Below are 22,811 nucleotides of genomic sequence, written 5' to 3' on the forward strand. Positions count from 1 at the left end.
TATGTACATATGTACATAGATATGTACATTGATTTAGGATTTAGGTAGTTGAGCAAGCACCATCGGCTCCATATTAAGAGATATCAAATTGAGTACACTCGAAGAAACCTGAAACGGATCATACATTTCTAAAAGCGCCTTCAATCTTATAATATTATAATATATTTTTGCTGTTTGCTATTTTTTAAATTCTATTTTGGTTAACTATTTGATAAAGTGAAATTAATTTTATAACTTAAATTGTAGCTTTGTTATAGCCCTTTTTGTTTAATTACTATTATTTAGTTGTTGCAGAAGTCCGATTTTGACCATCAAGAATACCTACCTTCTCATCTTCTCATCTTCTCATAGTATCAATGTTTAAGTCTGAGCTAAGTTATATTAGGATATCCAGATCAAATTATCGCAAAAGTCTTTTTTTTTAATTTTTTTTTTATTTTTTGCATTTTTCCTATTTTGCCTATCTCCAATACAGTATCTCATATTGCTAATTGTAACGTGTACAAAGTTTTGGAACAAGATATATAGAGGAGATACAATAAAAAATCTAACAAAATTGTTAAAGGTTATTATGAACAGATTCATCGTTAGTTTTCGAAAACTGATATCACTGGTTTACAGCAAAAATGTTCCATGAACGCCACTATCCTATTTGTATGTGGAATCGTTTACACACTACATACGCATATAAGTATACATTGACTTTGCGCGACTTGAATATATTTATTTGATCATGTATAACTTTCCTATTTGTCCATGGATTTTGTTCGTTGGTAGCTTATTTTTTTCTAAAGAAACAGGACTTCATATGAAATAAAAAAAAATTAAAAATATCTTTTGTTTTAAAATTTTTTTCTTGCCAAAGTTCATTTTTTTCAATTTTTTCATAAAAAAATTTAAAAACTCGAAGTTATTAATCAATTTCTCAGAAATTATAAGGCCTATGGAAAAATGGAGTAAGCAATAATTTTAGGAAATTTATTTAGGCGAGCCATTTCACATACAAAATGGATAGTGGCATCCGTGGAACAAAAAACAAATTCAAATTTGTTATCCAGTGTATTTAAAAGTGAAAGAAACTACTTGCTTTCGAAGCTGCAACCTTTAATGAGACAGAAAAACTGATTTTTTTTCTTTTAGCGAGAAATCTTTCTTGCAATAGATGTGACACCCTTCAACATTTTCATAAAGAAATCGACAACGACAATTCTGCTGATAGCAGTAAATATATTGAGCTTCTATAGTTGCCCACACCAGACAGCATGATAGGGTATAATGGTGAGGGTGGTTCAACACCAAATTTGAAAGAAATTAGGTTCTACAAGCTTCTCGAAGTTCTTACTTATTATGTTTTTTTTAAATGGCATAATCATGATTAAACCTGATTACTTTAGGAATACTGTCACAATATAAAATATTTTATTTCTAAAGTTCTCATCAATATTGAGTTAATGTTCCACATATTCATTTACCTACAATGTATTTTTTCTAATTGCTAACTTAGTTTCAGTTGGATTTAAATCGTATCTATATCAATAATCCGAAACCATGCTTAAAGATTTCAATTTGCTCATAAATTGACTCAATTAATATAATATATGACAAGTAGTGTTTTGAATTTATAACAGAAATATTGCTCTATTACGATCTTTACAATCGAGGTTTTGATAGTACATATGTTACTAGATAGAGAAATGGAAGTATGAAATGGATGACCTAGTACGTAACAAGAACAGACAAGAAGCTTCTTGCAATATTAAAATTATTTCATTCCATTTTATAATATTTCATTAATGAAGCAGACTCTGTGGTCTCTCATGGAATATACTACACATACCAGATAAGGTTCCATTATATCCTTTTCAATATAATTTCATTAAAATACTTTTGCACGATTAGTTAATTGTTTCATTAAAAATTAATTGAGAATAATTTCATAATTGAAGACTGCAACTGTCTTAATTGTCCAATTAGGAGAGTATTTTGAAATAATATATCAAGTGCTTTGTAATTATTTTTCTTGATCTTTGACGCAGTTATTGTATCCATATCTCTTAAATGTAGTAAAAAATACTAATTGCCCTAAAATTTGCGAAGTAATTAAGTCGAAGTTCGAGTCGAAGAGTATTTTTAAATTTGTTAGAAACAAAACTTTCTATATACTTTGGACTATTTGAGTAATCTTTCGAGATAAATGACATACATATATTATATACAATACTATAAACGTATCTCTGAACGGCACTTTACGAAAATAAATGCAAAATGTTCTATTTTTAATACCAAGAAATTCGGATTTTTACTGACTTCCCCCGATTTCAGCCACATCATACTCATTGCTATTATTAGATTGCTCCGCTGTCTCATTTCCTTCCACTTGAACGAGCATCCAGCACAAGTGAATAGATAATTTTAGCGCATGCACATGGCATTTACATAATAAATAAATATTTTTACGGGAATTCTGCCACATTTCCCATGTCTTCGCGGAAGTCATGTGTGAGTGCGGATGTCTTTCAAATGAGCAATAATGTAACAAAAGCGTCTAAAACAGCAATAACAAACAGCAAGAACAACAAAAATACATTAACAAATATGAGAAACAATGAGTCTGAGAAAAGAACAACGAAAACAGAAAAAGCACACGCATACAAACAAACAATGTCATCTATATATGTGTGTGTATAAATCCATGAGTTGGAAGCGAAATGCCAGTCCGTTGCTAACTGCCGTGATAAGTAAGCCTGGAGTTCGGTTACTAAGTGATGGCGCCGACAGAATGTCACACACTAACTGGCTGGTATGGCTTGTCGTAGCTTGTCTTCAAGGCAAATATTGCAAAAACAAAAGCAACGCGATAATAAAATAAGATAGCGCATATTTTTATACACAGCCAATGGCGGAAGGAGTAAAGAAAGAGAGAGTTGGGGAGAGGCGCATGCAAAATGGCTTCCTCTCGCTATTATCTACAGCCATACATATTGAATACTGCCATTCCTTCAACTTAAGCACGTTGTTAAGGCTTTGACGTTGTGAATCGGCAAGCTGAGTACTTCACTTCGCTTTAGATATTTTATCTTATCTCACTTTTAGCCCGTTTTAACTCACTCACTGCCTGCCTGCTGGCTGATTTTTTCTTGTTGTTGTTGGTGTTATTGGCGACATTAAGAATGCAGGCAACAACAAGAACAATCAACAAAATTCTGACGCATAGTTACAGCACGCTTTTGTGGAAAGGAAAACAATGCAAACGACATTAAGGAAATGGAAAGTAGTTACTAAAGTATGTTGTTGTTTTGGTTATTGTAATTCGCAAGGAGTTGTGCTGCGCCAGGGGGTAGGTTTTGGGTGGAAAATGTGAGAAATTGTCAGCAATAGCTGCTGAGTGAATGCTTGAAATTGTTGTCGAGGAAATTGTTAGTAGCTGTTTGCATAAAGGCTGCACTCGCTATAGTACAGAGCTTATAAATCTAGACTGCGGCGCCAAGTTGTTAAAATGCATAATGGCGGGCGAACGATAAAGCAGCCAATTGCGTTGAAGAGTGATTGTGCTTGACGTGCGAGTGGGTGGGCCGGAAGTGTAACTTGAAGTCTATAAATAGTTTATATATAAAGAAAGCTTTTAAAGCTTGAAGATTTAAATGCTCTTTAATATTTTTAAAGAATTTGGATGCCGTTTTCGATTTCATGAACATTTTGAAAAATATGAAGTTGTCAAATATCTTCCTTCCGCCTTTTAGTCTTTTGAATTTGGCAGCTATGTATTAAGCGCTACAGAGCTGGTATCTGGAAATACTATACATCTTTGAAAGGTCTTGACATAACCTACAAAACCTCGCTATGCATGATTAGTTTGGATGTTGCGTTCAACAGTTATAGATGTGTAACTATGGAGTGCACTAACGCCGAAATTCGCGCTATTTCAAAGATTTCCTTCGTTAAAGGCAAATCCGCTAGAGAAACGTTCCGTGAGATTAATGGTGTTTTGGGGGATGGTACTCTGTCACTTCGAACTGCGGAGGAATGGTTTCGACGATTCAGAGCGGGTGAATACTACAACATGGATAAGTCAGCCGTCGGTAGACCTGTGACGACGAATACTGATCAAATCATGGAAAACATCGAGTTAGACCGGCATATGGCATCTCGTGACATCGCCCAGGAGATGGAAGTTAGTTATCAAAACCATTTTAAACCACCTGTAGAAGGCTGGATACACAAAAAAGCTTGATGTTTGGGTGCCGCATGCTTTGACGCAAAAAAACCTTCTGGACCGAATCAACGCTTGCGATATGATGCTGAAACGGAACTCGACCCATTTTTGAAGCGGATGGTGACTGGCGACGAAAAATGGATCACATACTACAATATCAAGCGAAAACGGTCGAGGTTGAAGGCCGGTGAATCGTCCCAAACAGTGCCCAAGCCGGGATTGACGGCCAGGAAGGTTTTGCTGTGTGTTTGGTGGGATTGGAACGGAATCATCCACTGTGAGCTGCTCCCATATGCGCAGACGGTGAATTCTACCATCTACTGCGAACAATTGGACCGCTTGAAGCAGGCGATCGCCCAGAAGCGTCCAGAATTGGCCAACAGGAAGGGTGTAGTGTTGCACCAGGACAACAGCAGACCACACACTTCGTTGATGACTCGTCAGAAGCTACGGGAGCTCGGATGGGAGGTCTTATCGCATCCACCATATAGCCCGGATATAGCGCCAAGTGATTACCACCTGTTCCTGTCCATGGCGAACGCTCTTGGTGGTGTAAAGTTGAGCTCAAAAGATGCTTGTGAAAAGTCGTTGTCCGAGTTCTTCGCAAATAAGGAGGGAGCTTCTACGAGGGGGGTATTATGATGTGCCGTCTAGATGGAAACAGATTATCGAACGAAACGGCGCATATTTGACTACTAAATCCGATCACTGTAACAATTTTCATAGCTCATAGCTATAATATCCTTTTTGCTGAAATATCCGGCGACAATACTCATGCATTCTGTTTGGGTCGAGTTCAAAATATTTTGGAAACTCTGCTTCTGTCTATGCTTCATATTTCGAAATTTTTAGCCTACATTTAGGGTGATTTTAAGCAAAAGAAGAACATATTGATACAAGCAATTGACATTCTACGCATATTCTAAGTGAGAATGTACCTATTCAGATGGTTCAAGTTTATTTTATGTTTAATTTATAGTAAATGTTTTTGTAGACGGGCTTATAATAGATATACTGTTACATTTCTCTTCAAGCTTTTCAACAAAATGTATGCACTATATGTATATACTAGAGCTCTTGGTATTCGACTAATCGACTAACCGAATTAACCGAATAGGGCATTATTCGAATAATAATATTCGGTTTTTACTATTCGGATAGTCGTCAGCCATCGACTATTCGATTAACCGCTCATTTTCGACTATTCGGTTAACCGTTCGTTGTCGACTATTCGAATAGTGCAAGTTCATTAATTTTCTTATTTTTATTGAAAAAAGTGAAACATTAAAACTAACAAAAAACTCGCTATTTTTTTATGACTGTCATACCAAAACTGTTGTTGTTTCACATGCAAAATTAAAATATGACTGATACAACACTGCGTGGTATGTTTCTTGAGTTCGCTATTCTATACCCCTACCCACTTGCTGCCGATTTTTTCGGTTTTTTGCGGTATATGCCCAGTACTGCAGTAACCGGTTACTTTTTGGAACCGGTTTTTTTTGGGACACACTCGTGACAGTGTGGGCGGTCGGTGGGTGGGGCTTTGGGGCATTTTGGGGCAAAACTTCGACGAGTGGGTAGTCGGTTTTCTGTGAAGAACCGGTTTTTTGGGTCGGTTAGTGGTCGGTTTTGCTCGTGCCCTTCTGCCCGAACACTTCTCAACCGATTTATACCGCACATTGTATATATCTGGAAAATGCGGACATATATCTGGAAAATCAAAGGCTTTTAGACTGCAAACAATTTTCATTTATTCGAATAGTGACAGCATAACTATTCGAATAACCGCAGTAGAACGACTATTCGAATAGTCGGAACATTGCGACTAACCGAATAGTGCTAACCGGTTAATATTCGTACGAACGGTTACAAACCGGATATTCGAATAATCGGTTTTCAGGTTAATCGAATAATTTTAAGAGCCCTAGTATATACAGTATTTTTTTATTAGTAAATACACTTTTTTAAAGCTTTTCGCCACACTTAAGTCTTATTGACTTCATTACTCATCATTTACTAGCAAATATTCTAACTGTACTAATTACTATATATCGACTCAGTTTAATATAACTACCAATATTTAAAAGGACTTAAGCTTCAAGTTAAGCCTTTAAGCCTCTAATTAATAATTAAAATCGCTATTTGTACTATATTGCCCAAACTGCACTATTTTGTCTACTAGCACAAGGGGCATGACAGCAGCTTAAGCTTCGCTCAGACTGCTAAAATACTGTTTATGTTTTTCTATGCTTTTGGGTATGATTACAAATGTCTGTGTATATTTATAGACACAAACATATGGTAGTGATGGTACCCTTATTAAGCCACTGCTCATATGTATCATCAGGTCATGTTGTGTAAATATTTTCGCTCATTAGCTCAGTGCAGACCTTAAGGCGGGTCAAACCGTACCCTACCAGCACACCTCCATACAGACAGACATGCAAGCAGCGCAGAGAAAAATACAAATATCAAATATTTGTTTAGGTTCAACGAAATGTATGTAACAACGAACCTAAATTGGCGTTTGCTAACCAAGACACGCCATCATATAAAGCTACAGGAAGACACATATATTACAGTATTACACATACATATGTGTGTGTATAACTACCAAGAATTTGTTCCCTTCATTCATTTTGTGCTATCGCCTTTTTTATTTTTTCATGCTCCGCCTAATTGAGCGATCTACCCTGCAGATATTGTATTATTCATTGTTGCTTTAACGCCCTGTTATACACCCTTTTGCCTTAAACGAACGGTATTTGCGCAGGATGTGCTAACAAACACATTTACACATATGAGAGCCTTCAGTAAATTATTTATATATATTTTTGGCATCTTTTATTGGCATTAAATAAACAGCAATGCTTCATTGGCTCCGGTGTTTAGTTCAAAAAATGCCTTTGGTGCCAAATTGGTCGGTGTCTTCTTTCCAGTGCATAAATATATTTTCTATACTCATCTATTTCCAACGAAGTCACTGCAGACTTTATATTATGAACATAATTGCCGGTCATATCATTTACAAATATCGTTAGACAAGAGGTAGTGTTGGGCAGGTGGTCTCAACTTGTTTCGCAATGTCTCTACATTTCACCACACATCTGTTTTAGGCTTCTACTTCTACTGTCCCTCTCAGTTTCCTTTTTTCCCCATCAGTCGCTTTATTTATTTTTCCGCACCCTTGTTTGCTTTAGTTTCCATTTTAATCCACTTCCAGCCCATCATTGTTATTCTTTTCGGCTGTGTAAATTTGCACAAGTAATATTATTGCTTTTTAGCCATATTTTCTGTATTGATTTTCATATTTTTTTTGCTTCGCTGTATTCAATTTATGTTTTTTGGTGTTTGGCTCATGTTTTTATGCATGCATTTTTTGGCATTTTTATGCCTCATAATTCAGGAAAAATTGCTGGGTTTTCGCATATTTTATACAATTTAATTTCTGGTTTGTTTAACTGCGTATTGTAAATTTTGTGGGAAATCCTTAAAAAATAAATATTTATATACATATAAGCCATTTTTGACATTGAATCAAGTAAAATTTGTTAAAAATATTTAAAAGAACTTTAATTAAGCTCTTATTCAGTGTCTATACGCGTCTCAATGATTGATATTGTATTTTACTCAAATGAAAATCCCTATTTCTATAATGAATTGTCTTTTTATATCTTCAATTGCCGGTTCTGTGATACCGGGATTGACTCGGATTTTCGGATCCGACCAAGGGCAGTTATTTCGGCGATCCAGAACTGTTTGGATCGGTAAGTTTTAGATTTTAGCGCTTTAGTTCTATTTTTGTTACAGTTCGGGACAAGTGTCTTGTTTCTGATCTAGATTTGACCACTCTGTGAATTGAAGCTTGCTGGGAATATTCCTCAACTCAACCAACATACATATGAATAGTCGATCCATTAGAGATGCTCAGGACTTCCATCTACCGAATGGTGTAACAGCAATTTTTTCAACAAATATCTTTAATTTGTTATAATCTCAGAATCTTCTCTGCATGCTGTTCGAATAGCAGCGATCTCAATAAAGAAGATGGATAAAAATATTCGATATAGTTGCAGGAAAGTTTTTAGGTTCTTTCGAGTCATAGCCCGAAAATTGCTTGTCTACTCTAAGCTCTTCTGAAAATACGACAATATAAGGCAAAGGGAGTCAAAACTGCAATTTTGGAAGGACAGTCAAAGGTACCTATTATTGGGATTCCAGGAATTTTGGTTCCAAAAATCGAAAAATTCGACCTAGACCACGTCTCTTATTAATAATCAGTTCCAGAAATAGGGTTCTTTAACACACAGACTTTTGGATCTCATTTCTTATGTCATTGACGGTCGATTAAGAATATTTTATGTGGAGATTGCCGTTATACTGAAAATATTTAAACCATTCTTTAGAATGTATTGCCAAGGACTCAGGTAACACTCTTTTTGACAGCTTCAATTAGCATATTTGAGCATCTTGGTCTTGGACAGAGAGCATATTGATGATCTCTTGAAGTCTCGTGTTCAAGGAAATTAGAAGAATAAAGTTCTCCAATAGCGCTTTTTGGCCAATCGGTTAGAAAATGTTAATGTGAAAAAAAATATTTGAAATACCGACAAAACGTTGACACACCCTGTGCATAAATTCTCTTATCAATTTGTTTTAAACCGAATACCTATATGTATCAAGAGATGTAGCGGGGATATAAAAATATTAAATACTGCAGCTTTCAAAAATTAATTCCATTTTTTGTTTTTTTTTTTCTGCCAGCTCATTCAATTCAATGAACCATATAATATCATGCGAAGGTACTTAGCCTCAGCTAAGGATCACTCTTGCTGATTATATATACGCTATTACATATATGAATATGAATTTATAATGCACCGCTGAGCAAGCTCAATGAAGCTAAGAAAGTAAACAATTTGATTTATGACAAACACATTCTTATACTCATACGCCGTGGCCTCCTGCCAGCAGTAGTCGCAATAAAAGAAAGCGAAGGAAAATAAGAATTATTTTTACGACGACTGTCACACATAAGCAACACACACACAAACACAAACGAAGAATCAATAATCAGCAGAGAAGAAGTCAACAATGAAAAACCACAATGTCAAAAAATCGCAAGAACCGCAACAATTGCAACAACAGCAACAATGGAATGTCAAATAGTAAACCAACTGTTATTTTCATGTGCTTTTGCAGAATTTATTATGTCTATATAATGGTAAGTCCATAAATATGTACATACATACCATTTTGCAGTGCTCATAAATTTATTGTATGAAATGGATGTGGGTATGTTTGTGTGTATGAATATTTGCGCTTAATGCCAAAGATTATATTGATTACCCTTGTTATTGTTGTTATTGTTGGCTGTCATATTGACTTAAATTTATTTGTGGAGCGTAATTGCAGCTGACGGCTGGCGTAATGACCCGCAAAAATGTGTCAAAAAGTCAAATTGTCGTGAAAAGCTTTTGGTTTGAGAAATGTTTTATTCTTTTTGTGGCTTGAGTGGGGGGCAAGGTGGTGAAAATAAATGTGATATATAGGTAGGTGGAATTAAAAGCAAATAGATTGTCAAATGACTTAACTTGCGGATGAAAATGTTTTGTGTGTTAATTGCTTTTAATATTTTTGTATAAATGATTTTTTAGAAAATATTTTTTTTTTTATAAATCTGGAGATATAATGCAGAAATACTGTGTATTTACTTTACAAACATGTATTATAGACTATACTTTGAGTTTGTAGAAGTTTTATTTTTATTTTGAAAAGTTGACAACACTACCTTCAGAGAAAAGGTTTATTTATCTTTGAGCAAGATTTGTCACCTTTTTTGTTTTTATTTTTTTTTCAAAAGTTGGAAGCTCTATAAAAGGTTTTGTTAATCATCTTTTGATAATCCGTTGTTTTTTAATTGTTTTTTAAAAATTGGCAATCATATATTAACTTTTTTGTTGATTGCAACTGTCCTCTTCGCTATATCTGTTTTTTTTTAACTAATCGATTTTTAAGAAATCTAGTTGATTTTTGTGTTTTTTATTTTGTTAATTGGCAACCCTTGCTAATTTTTTTTGTAAAAATCTCCTACCGGTATTTCATTATGCTGTTTTTAATTTCAGTATTATTTTTGAAAAAGGTGACAACCCTATCTGCATCTCTAATTTTGTTTAAATTCCAAAAGTTTCTTTGTAACTTTTTTTACGTTTTTATAGTTGATAACTCTATTTTCTTTGAAATATGCAGTCGATCAATGATATTATATATAACAGTTGCTTTAAATATTAATTTAGATTTTTTTAAATTTTTTCTACAGGTGGTAACCCTAACCCCATATTTTTCTATAAAAAAAAAGCATTTTACAATTATTGTTTTAGTTTATTTTAATGAAAATTTTATTTATCCCACATTTATTGGCTTTATATTCATAATCTGTTTAGCTCCAAATTTTATTGTTTCAAAAAGTGGTAACTCTGTAAACATTTTTTTATTAATTTTAATTGACTGTAATAGCTTTCGCTATATTTTAATTTAGTAACATATTGTAGAGTTCAAAATTATATTTATTTCTTTAAACATGTGGCAACACCAGTTTAGAAAATATTCTAACACATTAATTATCAATTTCAAATAGAAGCAAATTATGGTTTTTTCTAAACATTTATTAAAAATTTGATAATAAAAACTGGAATTTTTTCATCTTCGGAGAAATTTACCGGTTTTTAGAATTATAAAGTTGAAAAATTACAACCATAATTTTCCACATTACCACATAGCTCAAATGAGCTATTAAACCATCGCCTTCATATAATATTTTACGCCATTTCACCTTTATGAAATGGAAGTTAAAATTCAATGCATCAGCTCCTGCATATATCTACTTATGCGATACTGAAATGTTGAATATAAATTTATGCACATTTCTAAGCAAGACAATAAAAGTCAAAGGAGCGGCAATCTTTCATCATTTTGCAATTTTATTGACGTTAAAAGCGCTGGGGAGAAAAAGAAAATTTATAATAAAACATAACGGTGAAAGCATAAATAAATAGCAAAAAAGAAATTGAGGTGAAAAAAATATATTAAAGATGGTTGGAAGGTTTCTTGCTCGCCTTGGCGATCCGAAAAATTGTTGCGTATACGCCGTGTACGCCGCGCGGAATTGAAACAATGCGGCAAGCCAGCAATGTTGAGCATATAAATGGCGCGAATATGCGAGTTTCATGCACAGCAGACGGCAGCAATATGAATTTCATAATTTTTTATTATTATATTTTCGGGCAGTAAAAAATTTATGAATTTTAAATTTTCTCCAAAAAAACTCTCCTTAAATTCAGCACACTGCCTCACCTTGGCAACGTCTTGGAAACAACAGCAGCATAGAGGCGCAAGCATCTTGCCAACCGCCTTCACCTGTGGCGAAAATGCGGTCAGCAGACGATAGCGAAAAGCCATAAAAGCAAAAACAACAACTCCACAAACATTGCTGCTACTGCTGCACTCGAATATTTTATTTATGAGCTCACCCACATAATTATCGGTATGATTTATGGCAATTTCAGCAAGGTTTCGCTGTTTGCGGGCAACAACAGCAAGAACAAGAACAATGGCAAATGAAATTTTGTTTGCCAAGAAAATAGGAAAAAAATGCAGTAAAAACGTATGAAAATTGTGTAATAACCGTTGGCGTTGAAAAGTGAGAGCGAAAATTTGCATGCAACTCACGAAGTTCGTGCTGACACTTACACTAACACACGCCTGCACATACATACAATCATATTAGATATTATATATTCAAAGTCAAGCCACATTTAATGAATTATGTGACCTTTGTGTCCAAAAATTTTTCCATTCACTTTGTGTTGTTTTTGTTACCGAAATTTTCTTCACTCTTAGTTGCAATTTATGGTTGCCTTCGTTCTTGAAGCTTCTACTTTTTCACACCCACTTATTCGCACAGTTTTCGGCACACAATTTTGCTTAACACAGTGTTTTATTTATTATGCAAATCTCAATGGTATCATGTCGACCACTTGCTTACAATGTCCTTTTATCGCCAATCAACTGGGGGCCACCTGCACGACGGTGATTTATATACTCAAGTGACTCTGACACTGTGCTGGTAGTTTAAATGCTACTGGTCTATAATAAATTTTCTAGTTAAGTCGAAATATGTGTGTGTGAGTGTGTTAAAACGGAAGTCTACATTTGAGCAACAACGTGGTGTAATAAATAAATTTATTTAGCACACAATTAACAAGAAATGGAAACCAAAAACTCTTCCAAAATTAATCTGCTGCTCTTAACTGACTCCACCAATATTAGTTTAGTTTCATCAAGGATTTGCTCTTTTTCCACTTCATGGTTTCATGGAATTTTTAAAATATAAGCAAATCGAACTGTAAAACTTGTAAAATAATTATAAGCAAAGTCTTCTTCTCTTCCTTTTATCGTATCCAAGAAATTTGATGTCAAACGAAGTCCAGTCCAAAAATACCAACACGATGAAACTTTCGTTGTCTCTATTCCTGATTTATAGTTTTAAAGATGATCTATGAAATCTTTAATCAACATTTAGATAGAAAAAACAAGTAAGGAAGGGCTAAGTTCGGTTGAGACCGAACATTTTATACTCTCGTAATTTATTGAAGAAATTTATGAAGATTAAATTTACCCATAAATTCGGCATAAAGTTTAATAGAATAACGAAAATCGTCATATTTGGATATGAGGGCTGAGGTAATTTTCCAATACATATATGCGGAATAAAGCCCACCGTATTTTTGAAAAAATTATAATTAGGTATATGGGAGCTAGAATATGTTATGACCCGATTATAATAATATTTGGAACAGCGACATTCTATTAGAAGAAAACAATTACCTCTGAAGTACATTAAATTATCAGAGATTTATCCATATTTTCGGTTAAAATTTCCCCTTAAGCGCGGAGTTCAACATGTTCGATAACAGGGGCCTTGAAAAGTTATAATCCGTTTTCAACAATTTTTTCTCAAGTGAAGCCAGATATAATATGTACTATTTGTGTAAAGTTTTATTCCGCTATCTTCATTGGTTCCTTATGTATATATTATAAAGTGAAGAAATCAGGTGCAATTCAAAATAGAGTTATATGGAAAGTAGTCGTTGTGAACCGATTTCGCAAATTTTTTATCCATGTTATCAGTGTGTCAAGAAAATATTATATACCGAATTTCATTGAAATCTGTCTAGTAGTTCCTGAGATATGGTTTTTGACCCACAAGTGGGCGATTCTTTATGGCTTAGTTATGACACTTTATAAGTTTTTGGTTTTCGCCATTTTGTGCTACGCGCAATGGTCCGATTTTTTCAAGCAACCTCCTCAGGGTGCCAAGGAATACGTGTTCCAAGTTTCGTTAAGATATCTCAATTTTTACTCAAGTTATCCGTTGCATGGACATTCGGATTTCAACTCGTCTCGTCATCCTGTTCATTTTGATATATATAATCTTATATCTAAGTTTTTATGACTTACAAACAACCGTTATGTGGACAAAACTATAATACTCTCTTAGCAACTTTTGTTGCGAAAGTATAATAAGAAACCTGGTTCTTAAATTCTAAATTCAGACAAATATTTAGTAAATATTGTGAATTTAAAGCCTTTATCTGACTACTTTGAACAAATTTGACGTTAAGTACCATTGTGGTATTTTTAAATACGAACACTAGAGTTAATGTCGAGTTAAATCATACATTATTTGCTGAATATGACTCGCCTTCACGATCTTCCTTTACACAACACAGTTCTCAAGCCAGTACAGTTTACGTAATCGAAATAGACTCGGATTTTTAGTTGTGCAAGACTGTCATATCAGAAGTATTCCTCAAAATGATTTGAGCAACGTAGTCAACAGCCATAATAACGTTATATACTAAGCTAATTATAAAAAGAATTGCATACAATTAGGCGCATTTTTAAATAATATGACACGGACTCTTTTTCCATGACCGGAATGTGATTTTTTTCCGGCACAGGACTGCCTATTTGCAAGTCAAATATATTTAAGTAATGTTATTAATGTTAATTCTACTATTTTAACTCCTCGAAGTACAATCAAACTCATCCTATATGTAGGCAACGATTTATTAAAGATAATATAAGGCCGGTACGTTGTATAAAATTAGGCGCATTTTCCTCAAATACAACAATTTTCGAACAAATGTCTTTTCAAAATGATCAAACTTAATGGAAATGCATATGTCTGCTTTAAAGAAAAAAGGAATGAAATCTTAATTTTTTTAATTGAATTTTTTTTCGTTTTTTTTTTTTTTTTTTTGATTAGGTATGGTTAATATATTTATTTTCTCCCCAATTATTTTTTCTTAAACAATTTATATATTATAAATTATATATAAATTATGTTTTCTAAATTTTCATTTTAAGTATTTTTAAAGTTCTATATCTTCATAATTTGATTATTACATATTTTTAGTAAGCTTTGCAAGCGAAGAATTTGTTTTCAATTTAAGTATATAGCGACATGTAACACCCAATATTGCAACACATACTATACCCTCCATAAATATTTATAATGAACTAAAATTGCAACCCTCACAATTTCCTTTCAATACTTTCCTCGCGAAAGACATCGTTAGCCTTGACTAACACCACCAACACTCGCATTCGGTCATTGCTCCTGCAATTTCTATTCAATTTTATCGCCTCCGTTCAGCTAATACTGACAGTAATGCGCTGAGAAATTTGCTGAAATATTTCATGCAACATGTCATTGCCACAAATTACGAGTAGTCCGTTGCACGTGCGCTGTGCTGTGCGCTAAGCCATTAAGAGCACTCGTCACTATCCAACGCGTCCCTTCACTCCCGCTAACATAGTCCCCTATATATTGCTACATCCTACTTGCTGTACGCCATTTTGTGCCGCGCTGCCTTCGCTGAATGCAATTTGCCAAAGTGTGTCAGTAGGCAAATACTAAGCCTTGCCAGCATGAAGCGGCACGTAGGGGAAGCGGAGGCATTGGCAACGAAGGACAACGCGCCGCAATGAGTTGGTTAAGTTGCACATTCATGTAATTTTTTGTTGTTGATGGTTGGTTGTTGCTTCGTTAGTGTGTTGTAAACACATTTTTATATACTTTTGATATCATATATATTATATTATATTATATATGTAAATACTTTTGTATGCAAACTAGCATTTCCGTTGCCAACAAAAAAAAAATAACTAAACAGCCGCAGCGTTTCAACAAAAATGAAAGAAAAGCAGAACGCGACATTGCCGTTGCTCTAATTTCGCTGAGCGGCGCTCCGACATTACGGAATTTCCGCACGAACACGCATTTGCCTTTTGCAACAAGCGCGTTGTCCTTCTTCCCTCTGCAGTATGTACATATGTATGCATGTGTGTGAGTGTGTGTGTGTTAATGCTTGCATTTTCATTTTCATTTGCTGTTTGTTGTTGGCGTGTCGAAAAGTGCAGACACACTTATATACATTACATTATTGTTTACCGCATTGTGTACAGCATGTGGTGGCGCCGGCCGTCAGCGCCATGTTGCCACCAACCAACAACAACAGCACACAATCATGTGCATTTAAAGCCTTTTTATTACTTTTCCTCACTTCCATGCGTTCGTGCAACTTTTTCAACCGTCGACGCTTCCAATGGCGTGTGACTCTCGCTAGTTCGCCTTAACTTGCATTTGCTTGGCAAATATTTCTTAATTTAACAAATTAGCGCCAACATGTAATTTACATCAATTTTACCGTTAATAATTTGCATTCATGGCGCGGTTGCACGCCATCACCATCGTCAACTGCTTTGGACGCTCTTAAGTGGCGAGGACACTGCATAAATATTTGATTGTTTTGCATGTGTGGAAATGCTTATACTTATTTAGTACTTCTCAGTGGTTACTATGTGGGAATGATAAATAAATTTAATGTACGACATAAGTAGTAAAACTATGGATACAAGGTTTTACACAGTCTGTGCAGAGCCGTGAGTAAGCCTTTGTCGCTTCTCATAAATTTAATACTTATGCGTTTATAATTATTGTCGCTGTCATAAGAATTCTCATATATTCTATGTAAACTTCAGCCAATAATTAGTGGAAAAATAATTACGCCTAATGGGATTATCTAAATGGAAGATGTATGGTTGCTTTAGCTTTCCATAAACCAAGTACTTCATAAACGAACTAAAGGGTTACTACTTTGATAATCTGGTTAATTTTTTTTCTACGTAGTTTTAAACAGTATTATATCTCATTATTAATATTCATACATCGATTTCACTTAAAGCTCAGTTATCAAAAAAAAAAAAAAAAAACTATCGTCCCTTTCATAAACTCTCTTACTTGAGACCAAGTAATCTATATGGTTTCGTGGTTTTTTAACCATTGTCAAGCTCAAGGAGAAATCGGATATGAAAGCAACATCATTTGCATTAGAGTAATATGGGACTATCGATATGCTTTTGAAAAAGCTTCTGATGATCAAAGAGATAATATGATTTACATTTATGTAATTTATATAACTTCATTCTGAAGAATCAGCGTTTGAGATGCTGTTGAGGGTGAATTATGAATCGGTTTTCAGTACACTTTAGCTTGATGTTCATCATCTATGATATATTCTCTCATTCTACCTTATCTCGTATTTGGTTGTCTAGTAGGTCTTTAGAATAAGACCTTTATTAGCTTGGAGTGGAAAAGGTATCCACCAAGGATCACTTTTGAGAATTATTTCCACGAATAGAACTTAACTAACACTGTGACTGCTTAGCTTTACAACACATCTCATATCCTCTTTAAATATGTGTTCTTACCTTTTGTGTTTAGGTCCTTAGTTATGCATGAGGAAGAGGTAATATATTTCGTCTTGTAGTTTTATATCGAGTTTGGTGACGTTTTAGTTAGAGATCGTTTAAAAGTCAATATTATAGATTAGATTTGATTTTATTAGAGGATCGCAGGGCTGGTGGTCGCGATACTTTCCCTTTGTGGATATAGAGACCCTATTGCCTGCCTGCTTAATCCCGCAATCGCGTGACATTCCAGGAGTAGGTGCTCAGGTGTTTCCGTTTCCAAATCACAGAATCTGCACAGGTCCGTAGAGCAGATCCCGAGTTTGCAGTGGCCAGTGTAAAGTGCCACTAGTTGTCTCATTTTGTTTCTTGGGAGCGCAATAAGTTGCTTGAATCTTTTACGGTTGTACCCCCCTAGAAACAGTTTGGAGTGGCGAAGTCCCTGCAGTTGCAGCCAGTAGCGATTCCTACTTTCTAATTCGCCTTCGAGTAGTCCATTTCTTAGAGCTTGCGGACCAACGGCAATGAAGGGCTCTCTGGCCCCACCGGTCTGGTAGCCGCGGACCTTCTAGCTAGCTAGTTTGCGAGTTCGTTGCCTTGTATACCTCTGTGTCCAGGTACCTAGAACAGTGTTAGTTTGTTGTTGCTGCATACTCTATTGAGTTTTCCAAGGCAGTCCAGGGTCAACCCCGAGTTTATTTCGAAGGATGATAGGGCCTGGAGAGTCGCCTGGCTATCACTGATGATGGCAATTCGTTCGCCGTGATAGTTCCTGTCCGATATTATTTCAGCGTATTTGCTAATAGCATAGACCTCAGCATGAAAGATACTGGGAAAGTACTATCGAGTATCCCATCGGGCATCGACAGACGTGGTCCGGTGAGCCCGGCACCTATACCATCTGTGGTCTTAGACCCATCAGTGTAAGTCAATATCATAGTTTTTCTTTGAATCTCTACGAAATGTATAGTATAGGTTCTTGGAGTCAATACATACATAGTAAGCAAGAAAAAAATAGATAATAGATGAGATTTTTATGTGAAAACAGAGATGTTCAGAGTAAGTGTTCGATTGACTAAGGATTTAATACGGTTCCATTGTTTCTATATAAGATAAGCCTCGTTTTATCGATTACTATGAACTATAGTAATTATATTTTCGAACACCAAACTTTCGGTAACCTAAAATACTATGAAAGCATTAAAAATCTAATAAAAAATAATAATCCAGCTTTAATATTTCCATTTATAATAAATATTTATTTATGTTTTAGTTCCAATTTCCATACACTTTGAATAAATTAAACACAACATATTGCCCATATTAAAGCCTCGACCAATCAGTTTCATTGAAGATTGATGACTCCATTTAACATGTTTATTTCGAGTCACTGTTGACTACATGACAATAAATAATAAAAAATAGCAGTAAAAAAGTTCGGCAACGTCATAAAAAAGTAATCTAATGAGATTACAACACGAACATTATTAAATAAGTGCAACGATAAATAAAATTAAGTTTCGCTCGACAAACAAGTGTTGCCAACTATGTACGTATAACGGTAGTTATGGCAGGAGGGAATTATAAATTCGTAGTACTGGTATATATATACCTAGCTGTAGTATATACAGTTATACCGAAAAAATATTTGTTTACGCTGCAAAAACCACCGACAACTGTTGATGGATGAATGAATGTAGTCGGTGTGGGTAATTCGTGGTGACACAGTTACCGCTGTAACCGATTGCGAGTACATTTGTCAAAAGTCGGACAACAACAACGACGCACATTAAATAGCAATGAAAACTACCAACAACGAACTTACTGCGTTTGTTGTTGTTGTAAAAGTTGAGAGTACCGAAAACAAAACAACAAAGTTTGTTGTATATTTATACAGGAATATGAATATTTAGGTGACAAAACAGGAAGTCAACCGAAAAAGCTTTCATATATGTATATATACAATAGTAAATATATATTTACAGTTATGCTGCTTGGCGGCCAAATATAAACCAACTTTGCTGCTGCCAACTGTCGGTGGCACTTAAGCAAATGAAATTTGAAAATAACATGTTGAGGGGTGTAGAGGAGCTTCAACCGCGCTGTTGCCGCAAAGGATTCGCAGGCAACGAAATTTCTGATTTATTTCCGTAGTAAATTTTGCGAAATTATTCATTTTCAACTCACACACACACACAGGCTCATACGCATACCCCACTTTGCTTGTGAGCAAACAGTGTAAACGCGTAGATTATGAACCGGCGCACATACAGGCCGTGGAAGAGTGGACTGTTTGTTTGTATTCGCCATTTTGAGTCGCCGAAACACGCGACTTTGACTACATACAAGATAGGCGCTTGTTAGCCGCTTATTGTTTGTTTACTTTTTGCTCTCACATTTATTTTTGTTTTCTTATTGTCTGGCGTTTGTGGTTGGCGCGTCCTTTTTGGACCCTTTCATCATGCGTTTCGCATGCAAAACACGTAATTTTTAGACGTTCAAACAAATCGCCTACACACAAAGAGGTAAAATCTCTGTCGGCCCACTGTGGGAGTTGATATGCACACATACATATATCCATAAGCACATATGTACCATCTATATATGTATGTGTGTTGTATCGACATTTGTATGCGTGCGACGTTTTCGGCGCAAAGAATGCCAACAAATGACGGCTAACCGAAAGCGTCAACTGTGATTCTACGGATATGTTGTCGTGACGACGCCAAACCAACGGCACGTGGCACATGTTGGACCCTCAATCAAAATAATGCCTTCAAAGAAGGTAAACGCAATGCGAAGCCGCTTTTTTTTTGTTGTAATAACGCTCACATTCCCGGGTGGCCTGCAGGATGTTGCGTGTATTTTCAATATACTTCGACAGTGTGTTGGTTTTTGAATCAAGAAATAAAAATTTGTATTTAAAAAGTCTAAAAAATCAAAATCGATACACTGAGATATTAGTAGAGAGATAATTTCCACAATTAGCTTTTTAAAATCCTTTATGAGACCTTTCCCACTTCATTTCCTTTCTTTCAATAATCTATGTATTTATAATCTTGAGTTGTGTTCAAAAAATTACGGGAATTTCAAAATTTCCAGGTTTGTAGAAACAAATTTAAAAGCTGTCACTTCGTTGTTTCTTCTTGAATTCTTGGTCAAAAGCAATACTGTAACGATGCCCAGTCTCCATATTCGCCAGAGAGTGTAACTTTTTCCTATTTTCAAAAATAAAATTAACCTTAAAGAGCCGTAGTTTCACAAGCATACAAGAAATCGCTGAAAGAGCTAAAGGCTATCCCAAAAATAGAGTTTGTGTACTGATCGACGATTGGTACAAGCGCTGGCATAAGTGCTTAATATGGAATGGGAACGATAATGTGGACTGTTAAATAAATATTATCTTCGAAAAACAAAAATTCCCGTTATTTTTTGAACACACTTCGTATTTTAACTGAAAAACTCTGTTAGAGATGTTGATGATCTTGTTGCTATCATCTTCGCTCCGAATATGAGAAAAACTATTAAAAAATTCGGTGGAATCACTTTAAAAACATGTAGTCTAGAAAGATATTAAAATATTAGGTCTTTACTTCCGCCGTTCTTTTTTTAATTTACGTTTTTTTTGATAAAAACGATTACAAACGTCGATGAGCCTCAGCCGCACTTTTCTTGGAATTAAAAAAGAAAAGCAAAATTTCCCGCAAATGTCGAGAACACGGCTCAAAAAGTGACATTTTCAGTTGAGAATAAGTTTGGGATGCAAACAGATCCCTACAAATATTTTGTTGGGTTAATGTTGACGCAAATGTCCAAGATCGATATAAAAAAATCGATTTAATCGACCAGTGCTTTAATCTAGAGACATCTATTGGAAAACGGCGGAAGCAAAGTTGTAGACCTAATACATAGTAAATACTCAACATGAAAATCGGTTTTAATGATTCGTTAGGCTCAACCCACACCGGAATAGACAAGACGACATTTTTTGTCTGATGCGACAACATTTCATAGCTTCATATATGACAACACACACCGAATAAGACGAGACAAAATCGCATGCTCGCTTGGTGTAGGTTAGAGCAAAATACGTTTTTGTGTCTTATTAGTCAAAGGCGTTTTTGACTTATCCGGTGGGGGTTGAGCCTTAGACGTCATAAAGTTTAAGCTCGCTAAAGATCTAGTATCTATAATAAAAATATTGAACTTTCTCTCATTTTCATTACAGAAAGAGATGTTTTCATTTGGGTTGAAAGACACTTCTCAATTTTCTATACTGTCAAAAACAAACTAAATCTGAAAGACTTTATTTTGTATATTCGTGTTCAGTTCAAGTATCTAGTCCAATTAAAGTGCTGACTCACTTTTTGTGTATTTTTGTTAAGCGAAATCTTTCTGAATTTATATTATTTTATATTCTTATAATTCAATCATTATTTAGGTATGTGATTTCGCTAAATTTTTTTTCATTTTGTTTATCTCTGATTTAATTAGATTATCTTCTGATTCCAAGACACATACTAAATGTGAAAAAAGACTCTGTACGAACATATTTGTTTGAGCATCATATTTCATTTTTTTATTATTCAATCGTCCAACCGTCCCACTGTACCTTGACTCCCAGAATCTCTCAAGTTCTCACATTCACTTGCACCTACTATGTAGCACAGCAATTCCAATTCAATAGCTCCAGCTAAGCATTTCTGCCATCAATTTTAGTTTTTTTTGCTTTCCAGCTAAACATTTAAAGCAACGCTGTTGCTGGCGCTGCTTGACATTTGACAGTTTTGAGTTTAATGGCGCTTGACAGATGGTTATGACTGTGTAACTTGAACAAATCTATGTGTGAATAGGCAGCATTCGGCGACAAACGGTGCGCTTACACACAATGCTTATTGAAAGTTAAAAGGCATTAAAAGTGAGAGTAATGGTCGGTCAAGGTGGTGGAGTGCTAGAGCTAGAGCTACACATCTAAACTGCTGATAAGCGGAAGTGGAAGTGTGCGAAAGTGAGAATGAATAAATGGCGGATTTATTGCAAAATAAATGAAGAATAAATTGGGGCACGACTCTTGTGGCTGTATATGTGTGAGTGCATGAATGAATCATTTAGCGTAACGAATGCCATTTGTAAATTGTAAAAGCGTGTACGAATTACGGTTTTATAAATATTTACTGTTTTGTATTTGTATTTTATTGTCAATGAATAGGGAGGGAAATGTAGAAAAGTCTGGTTTTTTATCTCCAAATTTTCGTTATATCTGAAATAACTGTGAATAGCATTAATAATGTGCTCTGCATCGAGTATGATGGCGAATAGATCAAACCCAGCGACTGACTAGCATACTAATGAGCGATAATCAGTGGCGCGCAGAAAAGTATGCAATGAAAGCAAACATGGTTGGCATATAATAATGTGACCTTTATACATTTCTTGTTTAATATAACTGTGATATATACAGAATTTTAAAAATATTTGCTCGTGATAGATTTTTTAGTAGCACATATAGAATATATAAGAAATATATAGTGTCACATATCCACTATTATTTTGCTAGTTTGCAACGGTTATGTGTAAGTTTGTAATATTTCTTTTTTGAGGAGTGAAAAGGTATTTGAAAACGTCAACCAGGCCAGTGCGCATACAAAAGTAAATAGAGCAGACAATGAGATGACTTGCGAATAATGAACTTTGTGCACGTGACGAAAATGCTGATTTTTTCGGGTATTGACAAATGGAAGTATGAAAACGGAGATTTGATGACAGTAAAAAGGTACAA

The 22,811-nt window shown here is 34.9% G+C and overlaps 1 protein-coding gene and 1 long non-coding RNA gene across 5 annotated transcripts in view; one reads left to right on the forward strand and one right to left on the reverse strand.

Annotated features, from left to right (window-relative positions):
• Positions 1-22,811, forward strand: part of LOC114803616 (uncharacterized) — a 299,076-nt gene that overhangs the window by 248,407 nt on the left and 27,858 nt on the right. Inside the window, exon 6 of one of the 2 annotated variants that reach the window (XR_008471609.1) lies at positions 8,981-9,440. The exons of the other annotated variant lie outside the window; for it this stretch is intronic. This is a non-coding gene — a long non-coding RNA (uncharacterized LOC114803616). The remainder of the gene's footprint in view (positions 1-8,980; positions 9,441-22,811) is intronic. 2 annotated transcript variants of the gene reach the window in all.
• The window catches only part of LOC105209059 (mucin-2), a 122,799-nt gene that overhangs the window by 95,188 nt on the left and 4,800 nt on the right, over positions 1-22,811 (reverse strand). The window lies entirely within an intron of this gene.

Source organism: Zeugodacus cucurbitae, chromosome 5 (genome assembly GCF_028554725.1).
Source record: "Zeugodacus cucurbitae isolate PBARC_wt_2022May chromosome 5, idZeuCucr1.2, whole genome shotgun sequence".
NCBI lineage: Eukaryota > Metazoa > Arthropoda > Insecta > Diptera > Tephritidae > Zeugodacus > Zeugodacus cucurbitae.